The sequence below is a fragment of the Ambystoma mexicanum genome, chromosome 9 (genome assembly GCF_040938575.1).
Source record: "Ambystoma mexicanum isolate Mex_15411 chromosome 9, UKY_AmexF1_1, whole genome shotgun sequence".
NCBI classification, from domain to species: domain Eukaryota; kingdom Metazoa; phylum Chordata; class Amphibia; order Caudata; family Ambystomatidae; genus Ambystoma; species Ambystoma mexicanum.
In genome coordinates, this window is record NC_090931.1 from 419674333 (window position 1) to 419701580 (window position 27248).

Below are 27248 nucleotides of genomic sequence, written 5' to 3' on the forward strand. Positions count from 1 at the left end.
CTGAACTCCATGCAAGCTGGGAGGTGGTCCGTTTGTCATGTGAGGCCATGCAGGCAGAACTACGTCTTACATGTGAGTCCTTGCAGGAGGAAGCACATGTGACACGTGAGGTAATGCATGCAGACCTATGTGTCATTGCCATACAGGACCTGGCTTGCCATATCCGCATGCTTGCTGCCACTGAGGGGTAAGCCCAGATAGGGTGTGGTCAGGCAACTGTGCCACGTCCATCTTCTGATTTCCATCCAGAGGGTGACAATGACAACCTATCTCCCACATAGGTCGGGCTGTGCAGGCGCTGAGCCCATTTTCTTTATCTCAACATCTACACATGTGGGTGTTGAGGTGAACCCGGTACCTCCCCCCTCCTGGGTGTCCCCCCACCCTGGGTCGTATGTGGCCATTTTTTCTTTTTTTTCCTGCAATTATTATTATTATTATATGTTTGTCTTTTGTGAATTCATGTGAAAGTGTGGTGCTTTGTTGCATTTGAAGGCATCCACTGTGTGTTCCAGTAGGGCCCATTCAGGCTTGTCTCTTGTATGTGTTTTGCTTGGGGTCTTGACACTATTGCTACTCCTGCTTCCCCTTTCCATGGGCTCGCAAGGATGGCTCGTGTGACAACATTATACAAAGGGGCATTGGGCTTCTATCATATATGTGACCAGCCTGCAGTCCTTCTTGTGTGTACACCCCTTGTGGGTATTCCAGATGGTTTCTCCAATGCATTTCTGCACTTCTTTTTGGTGAGTATTCTGTTGACTGTGCATTTCATCATGTTGCTTGTGATTTTTTTATGACTTGACTGTCTATGTTCATGCACTTCCTGCTGTAGGCAGTACCATGCACCCTTTGGCTGTGTAACACACACTGATGGTGGGAGGTGTCCGTGTGTTGACAATATTGCATTGGGACACATGGCCTCCAGTGATTTTGATATGCCACGTCAACGCTGCACGCTGAGTTATCCTTGTGACCACGTGTTTCATCGACCCCCAATTCCTTGCTTCCGCTTTGGCCATCTTGCAGCCTTGTCTGGTGTTTTGTTGTACCATTTTAAATATGGCCACATTGCTTTTGTCTTGACTGTCCTGTTTGTGGCCTGGCCCTGCTCCCCACTCCCACTCCCATTGGTTGCACTTGGCCCTTGAGACAATCTGGCCAACCAGGAGGCTGAAACCAGCCACCACTACCAAAGGCCCACAACGGAGGCCCTGTCTACCCCCGTCCACCACAGTACCCCACCCTCTGGGTCCCTTGAGTGTCCCCCTGTATCCCCTGCCCCCCACCAGTCTCCACCTGCCCCCCAGCAGTCTCCCTCTGTCTCCTCCCTTCAGCGTCACACCCCCTCCCCTTCTGCACCCTCTTCTTTCCCTCTGCCCCCTGTGTGTGCTTTCTTTACCCCTCTCCCCCTTCCTGCCTTTACACCTTGGCCCTCTCCTCCCTTCTATCCTCCCTCTCCCTCTCCACCACCCTTTCCCCTCCTCCTTGTCCTCTGTCTGTATTTTTCTGGCACTACCACAATTGCGTCAGACATGGTGATAAGTAGCCGATTGTTCTTTGCAGACACTTCCCCCTCTGCCTGTGTCCATCCACCCCCCACCTTCACTTTTTGAGTTTTATTTTGGCACTTACTTTTATCATCAGTCCCTCCACCACTCATTACAGCTTGTCTGTTCCCCCTTCCCTTCTGTGTTTCTTCTCCCCTTCTTAGCAATATCTTGATTATTCATCGACCTTCCATTGTTTGCCACTTGTTTTGTTACTCTCCTCACCTCTTCCCTCCTCTTCCCTCACCCCCCCCTCCTTATGTGACTTTTGCACTACAACTATTGCCGTCAGGTATAGGAATGTTGATGCTAGTTTTGTTTTCCCACATTCCCTCCCTAAACTCTCCCTTATTGTTATAAGCACTTGTACTATCTACTTTGATTTGTTTGTTATTTTTCACATTCTCGGCTTTTTGAAGGACTTGTTGGAATGTACTGTTATTCTCCCTTGTTCCCTCCCTCCTTGAGGCGCTTTGATGCACTTTGTGTGTAGGCCGTATACGGATTTACAATCAATCAGTGATTGCTCACTGTCTTCCATTGTTGATGTGGGGTACTCTGTACATGATATGTTCTGCTGGTCAATGGGTAATCCTATGTTGGGTTTGATTTTGAGGTGTCAGGGGATTGGTGTGGTTTAACACACAGGGGTTCCTTGAGGGCAATGTTTGCATGTGCTGTGTACAGGACACTGAGGCTCACTTCATTTCACATGCATGTATTCAATGCATGTCCCTACTGACACAAACACTTAGCCAACGCACCCCCACCCCAACTCCTACGACACCATGCACACACATGCACCCAGATTGCCTTCTCAGGCATGCTGTGTCCCTACAATCCATGTTCACTTCCAATTCATTGATCATGTACATACATCACAGGGTACTTTTGGTTGATTGTACTTATTTTTCATGATGCTCAAGGGGTTTCCCCAACACAATGCACACTCATTGTGCTGTCTGGTGAGCAGTGTGCTGAAGGGGACACACATGCAGCACACAGTATTTGTAATGCTAATTTGCTATTGTCCAATGTGCATGGCAACAGCTGTTCTGACTTTTGTAGCTTGTACCACTGGTGGTATTTTTTGTGCCACAGTTTTCAGCGTGTGAGGTTTTGGTCAGTCATTTCTTCAAATTCCATGTCAGGTGTGATTGTCTGGTGCCTATTTACATTTCTCACGTGGCACTTCATGACGATTGTGTCATGTGTTGTCCATTTGATTTGATATTTTGCCGTTGCATACCATAGCATGGTGTGGCAGACAGGGGTCATGGGGGTTGGGAGGATTTGGGTGGCATACCAGTACTTTCATGCGCTGTTTTTTCAGGGGGGTGGGAAGGGATATGCACCTTGCATGTGTTCCTTTTGGTCACATGGGATTGGTTGTGTTTAGGTAGCTAGGGATGCACACAATGTGGCATTTCCGTGAACACATTCTCAGGGTGGTAAGGATATGATAGTGAACTGTCCCTTTCTCATCATAGATTGTCACCTGGTATGTGCCAGGCCTGTGTGCACTCCACAGGGGTTGGAGTTTAGGTGGAAAATGTGGCCACAAGCTGGGTATAGGCTGCCCCGCCACGTGCCCTTTCCCCTCCAATGCGCAGCACCTGTGCAAGTGGTTGGGGATGAGGGGGCACCACCATGTCCACCGGTATGACCCACCGTGTTACAATGTTGTGCAGAACACATGCTGCCACAATGATCCTGCACACTACTGGGGGTGCATATAGTAGCTGTCTGCCAGAGCAGTCAAGGGAGCGTAAGCGTGACTTGAGCACTCCAAATGTGTGCTCCACTATGTCCCTGATTGCAATATGGGCTGCGTTGTATCTTACCTGGGGTGGTGTGGTGGGGTTCTGTATTGGCGTCATCATGTAGGTGCTCACAGGGTAGGCACTGTCCCCTGGTAAGGTGATAATGGTTGTCATTAGTTGGGCTTGTGTATTTGTCTGTGTGTGACATGCATGCATGTGCACAGGCATTTGTACTCACCTATGAGCCATGTGTTGCCATGCTTCCCAGCTTCCAGGGCCTGGCTCAGGGTGGACATTTTGTATATGAAATTGTCATGGTGGACCCTGGATAGTTTGCATAGACAGAGGTGATGATTCCCTTGGCATCGCATTCAACCTGCACGTTGATGGAATGCCAGTGCTTGCAGTTGTGGTAGATGTTTTCAGTGGTCCTAGGTGGACGTAGGGCCACATGGGTGCAATCTATGGCACCGAGCACTTTGGGGAAATGTGCCACCCTGTAGAAGTCCTGGACCACGGCCTGCTTTTCTGCTGGTGTTCTGGGCATGTATATGTGCCTGCGGACTGAGGGGCACGCAGTGATGATTGCCAACACCTGGTGTAGGCAACGTGACTGCATGGGCTGTGAGACACCCCCCACTATGGCAGTTGTCCGCTGAAATGACCCAGTGGCCAAAAAATGCAGTACATTGAGCACCTTCTCCAAGGGGATCGATTCTTGGGAGCACAGGGTGAGTCATGTGAGTTCATCCTCCCACTCAGTGACCAGGTCTAGGATGATATGAGGTGGAAACCTATACCTGTCATAGACCTGGTCATCAGGCATCCCAAAAAGGCTGGTCCTGGGCAAAAAAATGCAGGGCCTGGCTATTCTCCTTCTCCTGCAGTGTCCCACGATCACTACTTCGAGGAATTGGACATTCATCGTAGCTGTATATGCTTGTTTGTTGTTTGCGCGCACTTTTATGGTGTACTTGTGTGTGCGTGTGTGTTGACGTGCGCGGGCTATACCTATTTGATTCCATGAATACGCGTTGTTCACTAGTGTGTGTGCATTGTGTGTGTTTCCCAGCGGTACTTCCCACGTTACGCCTACATTTTCGCACGTTGTTATCCATTTCCCGTGTTCTGCCCCTCTTTTTAGGTGTGTTCGCGAGAAGTTGTGCGCTTTCCCCGTTCCTGTCACACACGTGTTTGGAAAGTCACAGTGACGTGTAAGGTAAGTGCAGATTTGGTGCACATCCCAGGAAATATATATGCAGGGCTTTCCATGAATTGCAAGTGTGGGCTAGCTTTTTCACACTTGCACCACAAATTTCGGCGCACAATTATTCCATGAATTACCCTGTAGGTTGGAGACCTTGCTCAACTCATCTATTAGGAACATTTTCATTTGTTTCAGAATTCTGCATAGCTTCATAGTAGCTTCTGTTGAAAGCTTGTAGTACTCTCATTTGTTTTGGTGGTCTACTGGAAGGAATAATAGTCAGTGTAAAGTAACACCTCCAATGTTGTAGACTTCTGAACCTCTGGGGGCTGTTATAACAGCTATAATCTTGCTGTTTGTACATTTTTGGAGGAATTTGCTGATGATTTTTATTTAAAATGTTTTGCCTGAACCAGCTTCACCACTTACAAAGAGGAGTACAGGTTTATAATTGTGACAGCTACAAGTTTTACTTTCATGCTGCAAACCATGTTCAATGTCTTTCGATACTTCTAGGAAAATGCTGTGTTGCTTATCATTGAGTTGTGATTTCAGCAGAGCCAAGCTTTCTTCTGATTCCTCATATTGACACATGGTGTTTTCTATTTCAGTCATGGCTTCATTTACTATGAGTGGCTCTGCAAGTGGCTCTTGACTTCCTGTAACAGAAGGTTGACTGCCCTCATGAGTGTCTTCATTTAGTTGTGCTTGAACATCCTCCTCCTGTTGGCGTTCATTGCCCAACTTGTTTTTGTACTGCTTGAAATGTATATTTGTTATACTGCTTTCATTAAAATTGAAAGCATCTCAAAGGAGTCATGGGTACCTAATAAATCTTCTTCTTTTCTCCATAGTTAAAAAGTTGGAGTAGGGACATGTAATAAAGTTCTCTATGTTAAGGAGTTTTAAATGATAGCTTTATTTGATTAATTAGGCTGGTTTGGTAAGTTTAACACGGCTGCCTTCACAAGTTTTGACTATGTATTTACCTTTTTTTCAATCAGGTTTAATATTATTCTTGTATGCAAAAGTTGGGCTATGCGGTATAGGCACATGTTTTCCAAAGCAGTACTTCTCTTTGGGTAGTAGGGGTCCAATAAATAGCTTTTCAAAATATCCTGGCTTTTGGGATCATTTTTGGCTATTGTTTCCATGCCTTGGTACGGTTTCAGCACTCTTTTTCTGAATGCAGCAGGACCAAGGATTAGCCAGACTATGTTTTCAGATTTGCCATATAAGGCTGTGCCTCATAAATGGTCTGCAGTTTGTAGCATCCACATTCTCTATGGTAGAGCATTTTTATGCCAAAGCTGTACAATTTTTGTGACAGTGTTTTTGTCAGATCATATGTCATCCCAGAGGTCTTTTAGCTCTGTTTTCTCAGCTTTGGTTAGGTAGACTCTGACTTATCGTGCAACAGCAGTGGAATTGTCTGTAATGTACTGTATATCTATGTTTGCATTCCACAAGAGGGCAATGATTGCATTGTAATCATTGATGTACTTCAAAACTTCATGTCTTTTAATTTAGTATGTTGTGTTTTTAGGTGATTTGCCTTTTACACTGTGTCTAACAGAAGACATGAAGCTGTTTACTTGTCCTTTTTCTGAAACTAGTCTAGGGAAACCAAAGCAGCATTTGGTGTAGTATTTTCCTTTGTTTTTATATCTGCGTTAACAATATTTGCCACATTAATGTCTTTGGACGTTTAACATTTATGCATGTAGCTCACTATGTGTGCTTTCTGAAGGGTTGTCGCAGGTTACATATTTTTTAATGAACTGCAAAACAGTGGCATCAATGTCCTGACCAAATTTAGAAGCATATTTTATCCACAAAAGCATGTGGATGTGTGGTGCTCTACACCGTACATAAGCGTGACATCGGAACCAGTATTCTGTTGTACCATGCTTGTTTGCCAAGAGATTTGTAATACTTGACTGCAAATCTTCATCTTTGTCTTTCAGTAAATGGTTGGGTTGCGGATAGGTTAAAAATATTGGAACCTGTTTTTAATGTGTGTGCAACTCCTTAATATAGAGTTGTTAGTTCACTTTCAAACAGGAGGTGGAATATGTATTCAACATTTTGTCTGAATCTGGTGTCTTCAGAATACATTTGTACAGAGCAGTACTCTGATGCTGTTATTTGTGTGCATCTTTCATCATACCTTCCCCTTTTTGCTGTAGGAAAGAGTAAAGGGAAGGATTGAACCTCTACACTTTTTCCCCATATGCTGATTGGATTGACTTCACACATTTAATATGTTTCTAGTGCACCGACCATGGTGTCTTTGGAGTGCAGTGGGTGAATTGTATACTGGTCTAAAATATTGGATCTATCTATTGTATACTGGTCTAAAATATTGGATCTACAAGTTCAAATTGGAGAGTTGCTGAGGAATCCTGAATTATTTTGGTGGTTCCCCTTAGGATTTGTTTGATGTTTATTTCTTTGTAGTACTGGTTGTTCTCTTTAAGATATTGTAGGGCTTCTAAAACTTTGTTTAAGTCTACTAGTTGTTGCCAAATATTTTTGTCTTTCATTTGTACACCATTCATTAGGATAATCAAAGATTGATCTATTGGCCGTTGCACTCCTAGAGTGTCTACATTTTCTTTAAGATCTAATGGCAAATAAACTACTTTCCCACAAATGCCTTTCAGTAATTCAGAAGGATGCAATTTGGCTGTTTTGGGTTGAAGGCGTACTGTAGCTTGAAATGGGTGTACTGTTTGGATTATAATGCTCTCATACAAATTAAGCTGTTGAAGAGGTTTTGAAAGTGGGAATATTTCCAAGTTATTAGTGATAGCCTGTGAAGGCGTTTAGTTATTAACAAGCTTTGTATTGCATTATGTGCACAGTATTGAGGGGTTAGAAATTTTGTATTTGTTTTCTGCTATAAGATAGAGAGCTAATTGGAACCATTGGGAGTCCTCATTGTCTTCTATTTTCTATGTTATAGCTACAGTTTTGGTGCTCTTTGTATAAGAATGTCTGCCACAACACACACATACTTGGTGTGGTACTTCAGCAGATGTGCTTTTAAACTTTGCTATTTCTTTTTATGTACGTGGTTATTAGAAGATTGGAATTCGTAAGGTTTTCGCTACTCTTTTCTAAAGTTACTGGATTTCTACGAAATCTTCACTTCTTTGTCTGTGCCATGTAGGAGAATGTTATTAAAATGTTGCAGTTCTAACGCAGGACTTTTTGCATAGTACAGTCTCTGAACATACGTAGAGTGAACTGGTGTGTTGCTAACATTTTGATGTGGTGTAAGGTGCTCTTGCAAGCAGGTCCTGAAATGCATGCTAATGAATGTCCTCACAGTCCAGTGTAACTGTGCATTAGACAGGAGTCCACGGTTTGCACATTTTTCATTCTAATTATCTCTTTTAATTTCACATAGTGATTTGTGAATTGGCATACAGATTTGAAGGATTGCTTCTGTACACACTGAAGTACAGTGCCATGTGTAGACTGGAGGGATTAGTTCGGTGGAATGGAGAGTTGATTGTAAGTTTGTTGGGGACATTTTTTCAATGAGGGTTTCTTCTGCCAGGATGGTGTTTTCTAACATTTGATACCCTCGGCCATTGCTACGTATGGCAATTGGGTTTTTCTGCTCTTGTTTTATGCCTCTTCATTGAAATATGGTTCTGTGCTGGTTGTGTGAATCAATTCACCTGCACAGAAGTTTGCAATTTGACATTGTGCATGTTTCAAAGAACTTTTTGTAGTTTACTTATTCATTTTGTTAGTGGTTTCATACCGGTTAAAATTAATATAAACAATTTTATTTTGAGGATCATTGCACTGTCAATGAGAGATTCCAGGATTAGTCTTCTGCTGTCATTTTTAAGGGTTGAGCGCAACTTCTCTGCTGTTTTTAGAAGATTGTGAAGTACTCTACGGTGGAACGTTTTTTTGTAAAATACATTTTTTGGAATGATTACCTGTGGCTACATTAACATTGGTCGATGCTATTGATAGTTTTATTCTTCTTAATACATTTCTTTTTATTTTTACTTTTTGAAAGAGGGTCCATACTTGTTTTTACTGCTAGCTGGTTTAGTTTTGTTGAGTGACTGTATTAGCTGTGTGTTTGAACATTTGCTATAAACTCTGCTAGAGGTGAATGAGTATTTTGCATGCTTTTATTTTTATCTGCTCTATTTTTTGTTTTTTTCCACAGAGTTGCTTTTTGGAAGGCATTCTTTTCTGTCTGTTGGAGAAAAAAGAAAAGTGTGGGTGTGAAAGTTCTGCTATTTATTTGTGTGCATTGTACATGAGTGTCTGAATATGAGGGCAGGCATACATAGAGGGCCCTGTGAATGTGCAATGGGCTGTTAGTTCTGGTTGGGAAGTTGTAATAGTAGCTGATGTGCGAAGGGCTTGGTTCAGTGCATATGACAGTGTACATTTGCATATGTACTTTTTACCCATATCTCTACGCCGGCAGGCAGAAGCCGTCTCTCCCATGAGAAGGCCCGTAACAAAAAGGTCCTGTTCTGCGCCTACCATCTCCATTTGGCACCGGACCCTGGAGTGGGCAGGAGCCCCTCCCAGCTACAGCTCTGCAATTATCTTCATCAGCTTACAATCTGCAACCATGCGGTGAACCGTGTGGAAGAGCCAGTCCTTCACAGCTGATCTGAAGATTCCATTCAAGGCAGGAGCCTTGCCCAGCATTACCTGTACTTCTTACACCTATATGCTGCAGCAGATAGAAGAATTCATCCACACTCCAGCTGCGCTGCATATAGAGAGGTGGCAAGTCGCTCAGCAATTTACTGTACAAATCATATGTGATCCTGTATCCAAATCGAAGCCTTTGTCCCGATCATTCCTGCCCGAATGATGGCCTCCGGCATGGAAACAAGGCCATTTACATTTTGCTAGGCAACGTTCCTCATTTTACCCATATATCCCTGCCGGCAGGCGGCAGCCGGCCCACCCATGAGAAGGCCCATAACGAAAAGGCCCTGTTTGCGCACTGGCACGCAGGTGCCCATGGTATATACTCCTGAACTCTGCCGTCTCTCCCCATAAGGTAAGAACCAGCTGTATTGCCAATTTTAAACTACTGGTTGCTCAGATCCATATTACAGAAACAAACCTTCCATGTTGGTTTATCTATTGTTACCTTCCACAACTCATGCAGAGACTGCATAGCCTTAACAAATTACCTACTGGACGACTGTGTATGTGCAAATAAATTTGTCTCTGCGCCGATGCTCTGACACCGCGACCGCTACGCAGTATGTCTCCAGCAACTCTGACTCACTCATCTTCGTATTTTATTAGTGATTTGATGCATTCTACATTAAGTTACGGTCAACAATGCGGTCCTAATCTACCACTGACAAACATTTTAGCTATGCCAGTTTAAACCAACCAATGCACATTGTTAGCTTCTTGACTTAGCTTCTTATTGCACCGGATCAGAAATCTGATTTAGCCTCTACTTAACACATTTTTAGTAAGGTCTTACTAGCATACCTGCATGTGCCAGTAATTTGATTCTGCCCTTGTCCGTAAACTTCGTAAACATCTGGATCTTGCTCATGTTTAGAATCTTGTAGCATCTTGAATCAGCCTGTCTTTGTACCTCGCCCCGCATCGCAAGCTTTCTAGAACTTGTGTGAGCATTTTGAATTGCCTAGCTTTTGAAGCTCGTTTGCATTCTGAAACTGCACACTGCTAGAATCTGTAAGCATTTTTGAATTGCCTATCTTTTGAACCTCGTTTGCATTCGGAAAACTACACATTGCTAGAACCTTGTAAGCATTTTTAATTGCCTATCTTTTGAACCTCGCTTGCATTCTGAAACTGCACATTTCTAGAAACTTGTAAGCATTTTGAACTGAATTTCGTCCTAGCCAACCACTCTATCCAAGCTGACCTACAATGTATATGACCAGCATATACACTTTCCTACTGAGGGCCATACTAGACCTTATAAGCTCAACTAGCCCCTCCACCCTTGGTAGCCTCACTATGTTAGACTACTTGTGTATACGTCAGACTTCTCCAATATCACCCGACAACATGAGCCACCCATGCTCACAAATCCCTGATGCTCACAACATGTGTAAACCATGTAGTATCACTGTCAGAAACCTTAGACTTTGGTCAAGGCTTTCCATGCTATTTGAACCCCTCACCAGGTCCAGTAGTACTTTTGACAACATGAAGTCAACTCTACCCACCAAACCCTCCAATTCCTTAAGTAACAAAACCTATCATACCCCGCCACATCAGAATAACACAACCTACCAACAGTGCAAACCTCACAATATATCCCCCTTCAACCAACCCCAACCCTCAAAGTCTACAGAAGTCACACATGGGTAAGATTACCCCACAACTCAAGGGAGCCCTATTAAATGCCTGCTACTTAGTGGCACATGCAACAGAGATAGCAGACCTCATACAAATAGAAGAATTAGACTTTATGGCCATTACTGAATCATGGCTTCACACAGCAGCCGGCCCGGCCCTCACGCTTGCAGTCCCTGAGGGATTTACAATACTTAGATCCGATAGAACAGATACTTGCGGTGGAGTCATAGCCATAATAGCCACAACCAACTTAAACATGAGATTAACACTATCGCCCGACCTCAAATCCTTTGAATCACTAACCACTAAGCTACCTATCTCCAGCTCCAAAACACTCACTATCCATCTGCTATACAGACCACCTGGCCCCATTACGTCTTTTGAAGAGGATTTAACTACTATCCTTTCTGACAATCTCAAAAATGCTTCACAAGTCCTACTATTAGGTGACTTCAATTTGGGGTATCTTGACCCAAAAGATCATCAAGTCGAACTAATTGCAGGCTCTCTTGCTGAATTAGGATTCAGCCAAAAATTCCCCCATCCCACCCACATCAAAGGTAGAACTCTAGATTGGGTGGCAGACTACAATTGCAATGCCATTATCGTGGCCATCACCCCTCAGGCCTGGACAGACCACCACTTCCTAGCATTCTCCCTAAAGGATATAACCCTAGCTGAGAATAAAACCCCACTTGCCCCCTCCATACCTACCAGAAATTAAAAAAAACATTACAGCTGAGAAAAGTATTCCCCTAATATTACCAACGCTGAACTCCCTTGCAGACTCCTCTGACCCTTTGGTCCTTGTCGAGGAATACAATACAAAAATGCCTGTAGCATTAGACTCTATCGCCCCCTTAAAAATAAGAAAGAGTAAATCAAAAATGCACTTGAACTCCTGGTTTTCTCCATACCTAAAATCATTAAGACTGGAAAAAAGGAAGAGTGAATCCGCCTGGAGACACACCCATCAGACGCTAATAGAGCTAACCTTATCAAAATATCTACCTACTACAAAAAAGAAATTATACTAGCAAAGCAAGACACCTATAACAAGAGCATCCAGAAAGCTAACTTAAGCACAAAAGAATTATTCATAATTCTAAAAGAACTGGAATCACCAATATCCGAACCAGACACTTGCGTGAAGGATAAGAACTGGTACACTAGTATTCAAAAAGCCTTAACTAATCGAGTTGCACTAATAAACCCTACAAGATAAGATCTCTAAAAAAAAGACCTCCTCCACATACCTACATAACAACCCCGCAAACCCACATCCTCCGACAAACCATCACATCACTTCAACTTCTCCAAAGTGTCAATTCTAGAGGTAGAAAAAATCATCCTTACCTTAAAACCTTCCAACTGCCTCCCGAATCAGCAAAGGTGCAGTGAGAGACCTATCCCCCTTCATATCTAAACTAATTAACGCCTCCTTCTCCACTGGAATCATCCCTAGCAACCTTAAGGAGTCATGGGTACTCCCATTCCTTAAAAAACAATCATTAGACCCTTCCATTCCCACTAACTACAGACCCATCACAACTGTACCCTTCCTGCTTCTAATCCTTGATAGGGTTGCAAACCTCCAAATTCAGAACTAACTTGAACACAACCACCTCCTAGGAGTCCAACAGTCTGGATTCAGACCCCAACATGGGACCGAAACAGCACTGATAGACCTAAAAGCCCAAATTGACACACTCAGGGACAATGGAAAAACTGCCCTACTACTCTTGCTCAACCTCTCAGCAGTCTTCGACTTGGTAGACCATAAAGTACTCTGTAACCACTTAGATACTGCTGCACACTTCTCACCTGAAACTATAGGGTGGATACAATCCTTCCTAAACAACAGGACTATGCGTGTCTTCTCGCAATCAGCCTCGGCTGACCCTATTCCCACCACATGCGGAGTCCCTCAGGGGTCCTGTGTCTCACCCACCATGTACAACATATTCACAAAGCCCCTTTTCGATGATCTAGATGATCTGGGTATCACCTATTCTAATTATGCGGATGATACCCAGATCCTCATACTGTTGACGGGCGATTATGACAAGGATTTGGCCTTGGTGGACAAGGTGTACCTCATCATCCAGGCATGGATGGCCGCTCATGGTCTATGCCTGAATGATGACAAGACAGAACTCATCATCCTCGGCACCACCCCCAATCTTAACAAACTAGACCATAAATATTCTAGCTTCATTATTGATGGCAATACTATCTAAGTAGCCAAAGAAGTCAAAACATTAGGCCTTTACCTAGACGCCACCGTCTCCTTCATCAAACAGATTAACGCCATGGTCTCAGCCACGGCCTACATCTGTAAATTAATCAGAGCTGCCAACCCTTTCCTTTCCACAAGTAGTTGTATTACACTAGCCAGAGCATTAATGCTATGGAATTTGGATTATTGCAGCACCCTCTACCTGGGAGCCAACAAATGCATCATCAATAAAATAAAGATCCTAGAAAATAACACCCTCCGTGCAGCTCTAGGCATAGCAAATTGATATTGATATTGATATGTTATTTCTATCACACTCGTACACAAGAGAACTCATATCTCAGAGATAAGAAGAAACAACAATTGGCTCACTACCAGTGAGAAAATCATCCTCAAATCAGCCTCACTTATACACAAATGCCTAAATAATGCAGGCCCTCACTATCTTATAGACAGATTCAAGCGACAAGCTTCCAATCACAGTCAAATGTAACCTTCTATGTAGCCTTCTATCCATAACCAGATTTAAACGATCCAAAACGGGAGGATGCAGCTTCACAGTCATAGCTGCTCAGCTGTGGAAGTCCCTTCCCTATGACCTAAGGGCTGACCAATCATACTTCGCTTCAGACTCAATATTACTAACTGGATCAAAGAAAATTATTTTTAAACTGTACATCTGTGTACACACCATAGTCTCTTCGACTGTTGCCTACTCAGCCTCCTTTGTATATTACACTTTATACTACCTATCCTGACTGCCTTTACTATCTCTTCTCATCCCTAGGTACACACTCCTGTCCCACCTGGCTCACTTTGTACTTATATTGTATTGTTCCCCTATGTTAATTTGGTACTGTTCACACTTTCTAATTATCTGCACAGTACTGCAACCAAGCTTATGTCATCCTCATTTCCCTGACTGCCTTGTACTATCTCTTCTCACCCTGTTGTATATACTCCTGATCCACTTGGATCACTTAAAATTGTATTTGCACGCTGCATTCTTATTTGACAATGTATTATATTTGTAGCTACTTGTACAGCACTGTAACGAACCTGAAAACTTCCCTCTTTCTTCTTTGCGAACTGATACTCTTGGGTTTGGTGCACATTATAAATAATAAAACAAAACACAAACTGTGCATGAACTAGTAAGGACAGTACAAGGTTGTCACAATACCAGTGGATGTTATAATACTGGTGTGCAGATGAGAATACAAAGAGTGCACCTACTGAGGTGCAATGAGTAGGAGTGAAGTAAATGCTGTTGGATTAGATAGAATTTTGTAGGTTACTATACTATACGGATACACTGCACTGTACGAGTAACAGGAAGAATACTACTACACCACTGCACTTACTTTGTTGGATGTGATGAGTAGTTTTCTTCCAGTTGTTATCTTCTTTAGAGACATTTCTGTCTTTCATGAGGCTGGTCTTCACTGCAATTGGCAAAGAAGAAAATTAGTGGGAATATGTGATAATGGCATAATAATTGTACGTTATTTTACACTGCAGGAGGACTTGTTGGGAAGAAGAGTTAGTATCATTGCACATGATTATGAGCATGGTTGTAACACTGCTGTTGATGCAGACGGGTTGCCACCAGATTCCTAATACTTGTTTGGCACCTAGCTTCCTAGTGTCACTAGGACATTACAGGCCATTTTGGCCTTGGAAAGTCAGGTGTTGGATAATGTTACTCTCTATATGTGTGCAATTCTATAGCACTGTATGGGAATGGGGACTTGGGAGCACCAACATCATTGGTATTGGGGCTGGTGATCCTGTGATAAGTATGCCCTTTGGGGCTGGGGTTTTGAAAGTGTGAGAGTTGATGTTGCACTATTTGTATTAGACATGGAGTACTGCAAGTCGTAGTACGCTGAGAAAAACGGAGAACCCAAGAAGGATATACATATTAGAAAGGAGAATGTTAGTGTGTGCAATTTCATTAACTTTTCCACACATGGATGGTTGGTATGTGAGTGCTAATGCAATATGCTGAAGAAATGCTTTCCATTTCCTTTCATTTATTTATTTAAAATTGCAGACAGCACTGCTTTAAATGTACACATGCATTTATTTGGTTTCCTTCAAATGGTGCTGAAATTAATAGTTGTAAACGCAGTGTATTTTGTCATTTTGCAATCCATGTACATGGCATGCTTTGGTAACATACATTAAGGTTTTCCTTTGAGTGTGTATTGTGGGAATTTTACTGCAGGTTTGTTAGTGGGGAACCATGGTTTTAAAAGTGGCAGAATGAAATAAGAAAATAACAGTTTGCACATTAGAATGGATGATATGGGCAGGCATGCATGTCTTGCTAATATATTTAAGTTTTACATGGGATCTGGCACTTATACATGCTGTGGAAATGTTACAAATGTGGTTTTCTTTTCTGTTATAAAAACACCACAGAGAGTGCTGTTGAAATTGAAATGTGTTTTTTGAAAATGTTATGGAAGTGCTAATTAAAGAAAACTTTCTCAGTACACAACATTGTAAGTAACTGCCACTTGATATCAGGAGACGAGACACATGAGAGTATGTTTATTGAGTAGGTTATGCAGGGTAAGTGGTAGGAACCATGTTTATATGCCTTTGCAAAAGAGTTGGAAATGTACTTTACAAAACATATGCATATTTGTACTTTGTGTTGGTACGTGCAGATGTGGATGAATCTGGAAGTAGACATCTTGGAAAGTTTTACAGTACTTTTTGATGCAGGTGCTTGGGAATCACAGGAGACCTGTACTCTGAGTGTTGAAACGTACATCTGAAGTGTTGAACTGAGATGACAGATTTAGATATAGAGTTATTGGATGTGATTGGTGGATGGGTGTGTGCCTGCTTAAAAGTAGCCAATGAGGAAGTAGTGTAAAGTATGAAGTGGTAAGGGAATAAGGGCTGCCCTGTGTTATGGGGTAAGTGGACAGTGATATAGTTCACGGACAGGGTGTGCCATGTCCAGGTCTTCTCAGCATGCCTGGCATGGAAATGGGACTGTGGGTATTAACCAATCAGGTGTTCAGGTTGTGTTTTATATGAAGAGAGGGTAATATTTGTTTTCATTGCTTTGTGTAGTGAGGATGGCTGTTGTTGGAGAGATTGAGAAACTCAGTATATGGATGGTGGGAGATTGTTTCATTACTAATCTACAAAGGTATGCAGAGATAAGTGGCCTTTCTGCCACCCTTGTATTTGAGGTAGTGGAGGTTTTGTGGTGTGGTGTGCCTGACTGCAATTTGCAAGGTGTGTTTGCTCTTTGTAGAGATATGGCCACTTTCCATACTCCATATGTGCTTGTGGTGCACTGTGGAGGACTGCATTTGGGGTACATCAGTGCAGTAAATTTGCTGAGTGCACTGAAGGACTTGGTGAAGGCACTGGTGCTGTTTGTTCCATGTGCAAATGTGGTATGTTCACAAATACCACCTAGAGCACTAGGGAACAGCCCCACTGTCTTCTGTCCTCAGCAATATGGATGGAGGTGTCTTATGGACAGAGGCATGTCTTTTTTCTTGTGTAGTGCTGGGATGTTTGCTTTTGAGAATGAGAACATTCATTCTTTGAGTGTGAAGTGTTTTATTGCAGATGGAATTTCTTTGTCCAATATTGAAAATGCCATTTTCCTTTACAATGTAAGGGATGCTTTGAAGAGGCTCATGTAAGCTTGCAAGGAAGAAAAGAAGAGAAAAGCCAAAACATTTTTTTAAAAGGTTTTTGTTTACAAGCCCCTAACAACAAAAAAAGGCTCTTTTCAGAGCCACCACAAAAGAGAAAATACCTCTCCTTGGGTTTCATTTCTCTCTCCACTCTCTCGAATTGGACGATCTGTCCATGGACACCACACTAGTCTGCAGACATCACGTGCCACAGAGCTTTTGAGGATGCCAGGCAGGGAAATGGGACTGTGGAGCCCAGGGGATTGGCCAATAGGTTTTCCTGGGTGTGCCATGCAAGGAGAGAATGTGGCAGAAAATGTGTTTGCTGAGAGGAGTACAAATGGCTATGGCTATGGCTGTGTCTTTCAGTGGATTTTGGGAGATTCGTGGATCCATTGGTTGCAGGTATATGCAGAGCAGTGTGGAGTTGGTGAATAACTTGGATTTCCTCATGGTGATGTAAACTGGTATGGAGTGTGCAGAATGAAGTTGGTGGACTTGCTCCCATTTTGTGTCAAATTAGTCATGCTCCAACATCCAGACATTATCATTGTTCATTGTGGAGGAAACAGTTTAAGCAATGTTACCAGAGTGTCACTGCAGTTTGCGATAAAGGAGACATTTGGGAAAATCATGGACATGTTCCTGAACGCTAGAGTAATTTTTTCTCGCATTGCCTAGAGACAGATGTGGCTGTGTTCCAGTTAATTTGATCCGCTAATGGAGAAAGCAAGGCGCCATGTCAACAAGACTGTTTGTGCATTTTTGAGAGATGTTGGCATATCGTCCTTTGATAATGAAAACATAAAATTTCATAGCACCAATATTTTTTGCAGAAATGGAGTGCATCTTACGGATGCTGGCAATCAGATCTTTGTGTACAATATCCAAAATGCATTGCAGCCCTTTTTGTGAATATAGCAGGCATTTTGCAGGAGGTGTTGCCTAGTTTACAACTTGGGAAATACTTTTAATAACAAAATTGCAAAGAAATGCTTTTTTCAGAGCCACCACTTTAGCATGCAAAAGAGTGCATTTGTTTAGATACTGCCACCATCCACATTTTTGTTGGTAAGTCCGCGGACTACCGCGCTGTCTGCGGACTTCGCAGGCTACACATGGGCCTGCACGATTTTTTGCTACTTCTATTTTTTAACTGTGAAAGGTGGCTCTGAAAAGAACTGTTTTTTTATTTTATTTTTTAATGATTATTTTGGCTTTTTTAGACAGGACACACAAGGGAGGGAAGTAATGGGAAGGCAGGAAAGGGGCAGCACCACATGAACGAAGGGGCAGGTGGAGAGAGGAAGATGATGGGTGGTCCTCACATAGGTAGGGGGCACTGTTTCTCATGCTCCCGGAAAGTAGCCTTGATAGCACTTCAAAACTGCTCCCCCTGCAAAGTACTGTGTCACAGTGCATACAGAGTACAGTGACCCTTGAAAGTTATGGGCCCACTGCATCATGTATGACCTGTGAGGCACGCTCAGGGATTCTCTTCCCCACAGGAATATCTTTTGTGGTGGCGGGAGTAGATTTTGAGGATGCGACAGAGGAAGTCAACCTGCTACCGCCTTCAAAAGGGACGACCCTCCGAACTACTGCCCTGTGGTTTAACCTTAGGTGTTGCCGCATGGAGGTGGACCGGTAGCTATACAGCCCACGATTTCCACAACTGAGTACAACATTGCACTCAGTGCATCGAACCTTGGTCGCATGTGTCTTGGGTAGCCCCCCCAATGGATGTAAACGGCCTCCACACCCAAGACTCACGCTGGTAGCTGGGAGTAGGGACTTCCTCTACCTTATCCTCTTCATCTTCTAGATCCCCCTCTGCATCACCCCGCCTGTTCTCCTCCCCAGGCTATCCAGATGGTGATGGTGGTGGTGGTTGAGGTGGTGGTGGTGCTTGGGCAGCCGCCACTGATGCCATTGCAGATCAAAAGCAGCACACCAAAAGCAGCACACCAGGAAAAGCAATGTGTAGGTAGTGTTCTGTCCTGGTCATCCAAAAACACAATGAGGAGCAGCAGTGGGCTCTGGCCTTTTATAGGGGTGCGCTCCATGAACATTTGTGCACTCCGCTGACACTTTGGGCCCCAGACAGGGCTAAAAAATGTACAGAAAGTCTCTAGATCGACCCACATGGTCTGAAAGATTAAAGACATTTTCAAGGCTTAATATCACTTAATAGAAATACACCAGGCACGAGTACAATGGTACAAGTACACTTTTATTTTGCAGAATAGCTTTCTGGTCTCTCAACACCTCGTAATATGTGATAGCGGACACCGTGAGATGAGAGAGTGCTGGACATTACAAAGCAAGTATATTTATACTTTTCTCTAACAATCCCAGACACATGGTCCAGCCATCAAGTTACATATTCATTAGGGTTCAGAGCCCGTTCACGTAACTAATACAGATTCAAATAACTATACAATGTTCAATTTTTTCCTCAAACACTAGACATGTTTTCCATGCACATATGATACAATGGTAACATTTGTTTTCAAGCTTAAAGTTAATCCAGATTCAAGGAATGTACACAGAGATTTCTGCAAAGGCACACGGTTTCAGCTATTCTACATTATGTTCCACTGTTTGAATGAGGATGATGCTATTGGTACAGACAACATCTAAATTACCGTTCAGTTCAACTCTAGTTTAGCTCTGCGGTTTCTTTGTGCAGGACAAACAATCCACTCTCAGCAGACACAACATGTTATCTGCTTTGACACAGTGCAAAGTTCATTTTTCCCTGCTGGTGCCGAAAACACAAAGTTTAACATGAAACAGAAACAGGAGTTAATCAAAATGGCGGATGATTCTTAAATGGCGGCATAGTTAGCCTTAATCAGGTCATTCAAATGCGATTTCTCAGTGAGATGCGAATGCGCTTAGGCCAATGTTCGGTATCAAGCGGTATTTTATGAAATATACTTTAACAGGTCTGGGACATTTTCAAGGGTGATGTTTCTGCTTATGACACCCTGGATTGGCCAGAAATGCACTGTTTAAGTGTCTGGGGGAAAGGACAGTGGCCGCGGATAGGCCTGATGCTCAGGACGGGTGCAGTTACATGGTGACGTCCCCGGATGGCCGCAGATAGGACGGCTGTCCATAGGACACCTATTGCATGGGATGCACTGTGCGCATGCACCTAGGTGTCCGTATAATAGGGGTGGGGCCCCTGAACTAATTAAAAGTGTGAAATGTGCAGCGGACAGTCCAGACAGGTGCAGTGTTTGCAGGGCACAGGGGATTAGATGTGCATGCACCCAGGTGTCCGTGCAACCCCTGAACTAATTAAAAATGAGTCGTGACTTTGTGTAAAACTCTGAACGAGCGCGGTATCCGGAGGGCAAAGGGGAACAGCTGCGCATGGTCCCAGGTTTCCGTAGGACAGGAGTGCAACCCCCAAACTACTTGAAAGTGTGTTACGACTTTGCAGAGATCTCCGAACAGGTGCAATGTTCGGAGGGCACAGGGGATCAAATGCGCATGCGCCCAGGTGTCCATAGGACAGGGGTGGGACCCCCGAACTAATTAAAGTGTGTCAAGATTCTATTGACATCTGCGGACAGAAGCGGTGTTCTGAGGGCATGGAGGATCAGATGCACATGCGCCAGGTGTCTGCAGGACAGGGTCATGCCCCCAAATCATATAAAGGTTCGTCATAACTTTGAGGGCATGCCCAGACAGGCACGCTGTTCGGGGGCCCCTCCATTTTGGCTGCGGATTGCCCAGACATTTGTGTTTTCTGTGGAAACTAAATGGGGCTTTGACATTTTCTTTTTTAAAACACACACACCGATAATAAATACATGGATATTTATTTATACACATAAATAGACTCAATAAGGAAAGGGAAGGGGTAGGAGAATGGGAAACACATATGGGGGATTTGGGATTTTGTTCAGATTGTTCATGAGCGGAGGAAGGGATTGAGGTTTCATCATACGGAGGATAGCTCAGGGGCAACATGCTTGCCTTGGAAGCAAGACAACATGGAGCAACACGGGGCAATACAGGTTCGATCCCTGGGTCCGTGCTTAGGTACCTCTAGGTATTAAGTGTGTTATAAATAACCTAACATATCATAGCCGTGGTGATTGAAGGAATTTGGTGGGGATGACTGGCTGGGACAGGGGGAAGGGGTGCAAGTGCAAGCTGGGCAGTGGAAGATAATATTGTCTATAATATGCCTTTGCACAAATGTCATTAAGTGTGCAAAGTTAGCATTCAGTTAATCTATTTTAGTAGACAGACTTAACAGTTCATGTGCAATATTTGGACTTTGAGGCTGTCTGTGGCCATCTTCTTGCTCATTTGGTTGTAATTCTAAGGGCCACTTTCTTCATTTGCACTATGTACTGTTAAACAGAAAACCATATTTTAGTGACATGTGAAACAATATAAATTAATTTTTCACTTCAAAAAGTGTATTCTGTACCATTAGAGTTATTTCCATCACTCATTTCATCATGGGGGAAAGTCTCTTCCAACCACTCCAGGGTGCTTGGCATTTCTATATAAAGAAAATAATACTGCTATTTCTTACAAGTCAAGTAGATACAACAAACTCTACTGTTACAGGAAGAAATATAATGTACTTACTAGTTTATGTAAGGGTTTCTTCAGAGTACCTTGAAGTTGCTTCTGAGTCTGTAAGCAAGGTTTTACTGAGGTAATACTGTTAGATGTACAGTTCAGTTTTGTGCTTGGTGCATTCGTTTATGTTGCACAACCTATGCAATTATACTTCTACTTTCATAAGTACACAATGTGTATACATATTATATTTTTGCATGTGCTACATATATCTGTTGTACTTTAAAGTACATTTATTTTGTTTGCTGCAGGACATAATAATGTAAGCTAACCCTTGTGCTTTTGGGCAGTGTGAATGCTGCCCGAGGTTCATGGACAGTCACACAGTCCGCGGACTCTGCAGCGATCATGCTGGGGGCAACGGGGCAGTTTGAATTAAGGGACATGTAGAAACAGTAAGGGTATCCTGATAAAAACCAATGAAATTCAGTGACAAAACTTTGTTAAAGGGGAGTTATGGTTAAGTTGCCCTAATTAATAAAAACCTATCAAATTTCGTAGAAAAACCCCAGAAATTCTTCAGTTATGGTAATCTAAGCAACCATAACTTGAGCCACCGTCTTGCACTGCTAAGACTAACACCCAGGACATTTGTCTAGACAGATATCCTCTCTAGTGTTTCAGATCTGTCTGTCACATGGCCGTCTGTCAATGGCGGTTTACTATGTGCTAACCTGGGCACCATATTGGAGTGGAATGCTTTCCATGGACAAGATTGCATAGTTATACATATATGCATAGTAGACAATAAAATATTGCCTAAATAGCGGTAGGAAGCTGACTAGTATATCCCATATTAATTCTGGTTGCAAATTGACCTGATATCGTTGTACTTACAACTAGACTCAATAATCATCATGTTATGTGCCAGTGCACATAAGGTGTAGGTGGTCCAGAACCAGGACTGAGATAGGAAAAATACGTCTGGAAATGTCAATGTAAAGGGACATCAAAATGGCACCCCGTAAATTAGTCAAGGTGTCAAATCAAGGCAATAAGATAGTATATATTCAAACGCTTGTTGTGTGGCCCAGTGGGCAAGATAAATATATTTGTAAATAGCGCATTCTCCACCCACACCTCAGCGAGCCATGGTCCCTCACTCGATAAATTCAGCTGCAGGACACCCTATAGATCTGAGGGGTTTTCACAGATCTGCTCGCTTGCAGTGTCCGTGGACCTCTAGCTTTCTGATCACTTGGCATTTCTACTGTACTCTGCATGTTTTGTATACTGAGAAAGGTTGGTTCAGGAGCGACTTGTTTATTTTGTCCACCCTCTGCCTTGTGCCCACATAATTGTGTTCCCCAGCCAGCCTGGGATATTCCAATTGAGGAGTATTGTACCTACAAATGGTGCTAGAGATGGAGAGCAAACCCAGTGGATATTGTGTACACCACCTCCCAGTTCTGCATCACCAAGACGGGCAGCATTTTGCCCCCAGACTCACCCGACTCTAATCTCCCAGCATGCCACTTTGCGACAGGTTCTATGAATATCTCTGAGAAGAAGGCAACGGAGCCTGTTGCCAGAGCACAGGGATCAAGCAAACAAGTCTTGGTGCAGGATCCCTTGATGGATTTGTCACAGATTTTTATCTTCAATTTCATCGGGCTCCTGTCACGACCCTCGCCCAAAACCCCCTCTGGCAAACCCATTTGCAAGGTGGAGTCAGGATTCGGGCCTCTAGAGCCTGGCATCCTCTTCAAAAGCCCTCATGGGGCCAGTCCTGGCGCCTATGGCGCAAGGCTCATACACCATGAAAAACAATGTGCTTGGGAACTACTTTATTGTATTGTCAGCCAACATGGAGGCATCCACATAGCTTGGTTCCTAAGAGCCAAGCTATGCGGTCTAGTGTTTTGGGTGTGGTAGCCTAGGGACTACTTTACCTGGACTATTTTGTTGGGGCTATTTAAACCACACCCTAGCAAGACAACATGCTTCGCGTTATTTTGCAGCTTGCAACATGACTATCACCGTGTCCAGCTATTCTCTCGAACCTCGGAGAAACAGAATCTGCAAGGAGACAAAAGGAACATCATTAGCAGCAGCATTTTACCTGCAGTCTTCATATTTAAACACTCGCAGCTACTGAGAACAGCTTCCTCGAATCTGCACGCCTCTCGGACAGAACGACCTGAAAGAGGAAGATAGAGGCAACATTAAGGAAAGCAGTAGAGACATTTACAAATTACTGTGAAAACAGAAACAAAATATCGAGGCTGAGTACCCCAAAAGGAAATACACCAAACACGGGTTTCAAAGGAACATACAAAGTACTTTATTTCCAATCAAATACAATTACAAAACAGTGCAAAGTCAGATAGCTATCGGCTCTCAGTACAACACAACGAACTCCAGCGTGGTTCAGTGTGTTCAGTGAGAGAGTGTACATTAGAATGTATTCGCTTTTTATACATTTTGTGAACGCTATGGCCAACCCCACTTCGGGTTAATATTCTACTTTATATGTTACCAATTCTAGGGTTTGTTGCTAAGTCTCAAATAACCGCATCTAACTGGTTCGTTCTTTATTACATGTAACAATAAGCATATGCATTAACTGTGTATTCTAAGTTTCGTATTGCAGGTCTTCTTAAACATTAATACAATATAGTAAAACAGATGTTCTTTGTCCAATGTGTAAATACATTATCATAATACATACTCGTGGATTGGTTTATTTGCACAAGTAATTCTTTTACACATAGGTCAACGTAGGACGAGGTCTGAGTTTATGACCTCAACAAGTAGCCTGCAGGCAGATTACACATTAGCGATGTACAGAGGTCAAGACGGCCATGTTGTATTTTGCAATGACATCGTCCCCCATTTTAGCTCACAGGGTGACTTTTCCACATAAATCCTAAAATGGCGGTTTAACCTAAAATGACGGCCTACATAGATTAAAGGTCAGGACCTTGTGACACAGATCTCGCAAATGACTCTCGAGCAGCTTGGCGTAGGCCAATGTTAATGTATTTATTACAATAGGAGGCACGACATACTTTTTATTCCGACATTACGAACTGCTCAAAAGGCTTACGAGGCTGGTCGGCTCTCGGCTGGCACCACTACGGACATTCCACTCGCGCTGAATAACACTGCGACCTACAAGGAAGGAAAACACAGGTTAGCAAATGCAAGACTTTGCAGCACTGCGCATAACGCTTACTTACCGCATCATAGCACTCTTAATGCGCCATCATTTACCAGCGGGGCTCAACCAAACCAGTTCGCTGCTCTTAAGCTCTGCATACCTAAGGGAGAAAAAAGAGACATTTTAAACAAAGAAATGCATGCAGGATAGCAACAAAACTAAAGAACAGCAATAAGACATGCCTGAACAATATCAAACGGGCAGGCGTCAGTGAAGTAACTGGACCGCACTCTTCCATGAAAGACAACGCGCCCCTGCAAAGAAGGCGGGGCTGAGAGCATGCATAATTCTACCACAAGGTGAGGAGAGGGCGCCAGAGGGACTGAAATCATATGGGGGTGGAGGGAGGATACTTACCCCAGTAGGTCAGTCTTGAACACAGTCCTCCTATATTTTCAGGCAGAACCTTCCCCGCAGACCACATCAGGGCAAAGCTGAGAAGCATACCAGTGAGTAGCCCGGCTGGATGGCGTCCCTGTGGATACCAGGTGAGTGTAACAGCTCCCTTTAAGCCATGCAAGCTGCCATCTGTGCCCCTCCACCAAACCAGAGGAATTAAGTGATAAGAATATCTGCCCCGTCCCCCCCACCGCAATCACAACCTACACAGCATTAAAAATAAGGATGTTTACGCCCTTTAAGTCCCCTTACCATTGTCATTCTTGCTCTAATCAGAATGATAAACAAGTACCATTTGAAGGGCAACATTATTAGTCTACGATGAGGTTACTTCTGTTCTAGCATAGATTCAGGAGACTTGTTATCAATAGAATCCAGGAAGATATGCAGCCTGTAGTATTAATGCAGGACTTTATGTAAAAGGTACATGTAACCCAGAACAGACAGATAACTCACATTAGCTGCCTCACAGAATGCAAACATGTTCAAGCATGGATAGAGGAGACCAATTAGTAGGAAGGAGAAAACTACACACACCATAGCATGGATAGTGGATGTAGATTACAAGCTACCAGGAAGGTCTTGTTATCCAGACAGACTGAGATTAGAAGTGGGACATGGTTTTCAAATAGTGCTGCCATTAGAGATCAAAGGAGCAAGTGCCTGTGGTGTGCAATATATCAATGCTCAATCTTACAGTGGAAGCAACACTATAGCCAGTGAAACCATGAGTGAGTCTGTTTTGAAGATCATACCCTAGGAAGGAAATCTCTCTGAAGAACTAACAATTTTGAAAGGTTCAGGGACTGGCAATTTCAAGAGGCTAGGCAATTCAAGATTAAATTAGATGCACAGCATTACACACACTAGTTAAGGGGTGAATCTGGGAGGCGTGCCAACTCTGCAGTGTCTGCATTTGAACACGTCCATTACCAGTTCTTACCATGAACTAAAATAATCTCATTTTATAAAACTGACTTGGTAAGTAAACCAATCACATTACCAAACATGACAATTTTTAAAAACACATTATTATAGAAGGGTTTAACAGAATCATTCTAGCTTTGTCCTCTCCATCATCAAAAGAAGTATATAAGTACCAGCATACCAATCAGTGTGATTTAATCCGGGTTGGTCTTTTGTATTTTAAAGCTTTACATAGTTCTAAAACACTGGCTTGTGAAATTGTCATTTATAAACATGCAGAAAAACCTTTTACTTTTACAAAAATGCAAAGAGTTCTTTTACGTTAAACAAGCAGACTTTAAAATATGCTTGCCCGAGTCCTGCACCATCTGGTCCGCTCCCTTCTGTCTACCACCCCTTCAACTCAAATGGCCTGCATAAGAAAAAAGATCAAGTAATGGGCTAAACGATGCCACCAGCATGCGAGGAGGCAAACTTCACAGGAGACAGTACAGTAATGTACGAGATATTAGATGATTTGACTGGGATCACAGTATGGTCTGCTGGAAAGCCAAGACACAAGCAGGAATGCTTTGGTTCCAACTTTGGATAGTTATTCATCTCTTGGACTAACAGTTTATGCTCATCGTTGGAGGTGATTGCCTAGGTTTTACAACACACCATCTGAACAAATCATTTTCTAGACCCTCACCATAAGGATGACAGGTTTATTTTTATAACAAGCCCTATCTGGTGAAGGTACATTGCGGCTAATAGCATCTGTTGTGCTGCAAGACCAAGTACATACATAGGCTGGTTTATAAACTTCAGACATAGGAAAGGCTCAGCCATCCTTATAGGAATGTGCTATTCTGTCCGTGCATAGGAACACATATCTCTGCAATGGGGTTTTAACACACAGAGCTAACTTCTGAACCATTGTGGCACTCATTTTACCAATATGCATTTCAAATGTGGCTATTGCACATGATCAAAATAATTCTCACAGAAAGGAAAGCATGCTACAGGAGTTGTGCTGCAAGGAACAAACAAACACACTATATATACCATAGTGAAAACAGACAGCATTACATGATGAATTGGTCGAGGCAGAATGTACTTGTCAAAACAGACAGGTAATAGGTTTAGAGCCTCAGCACCATACCATAAAATATCCTGATGTGTGCTATTCAAGTCTGGTGGACAAAGGAATCTTACCTCTTTATATCAGGCAGCCTCGTGGAGCCCCCCTACAAGGTGGGGGCCTTGGGCAAGTGCCCCTTTTGCCCTCCCATAAAAATGTCCCTGGTGAGGGAATGACGCATGGGCTAGATTCAGACATGTCCTGGGGGAAAGAGCAACAGAGCATGTGCAAGCAGAGA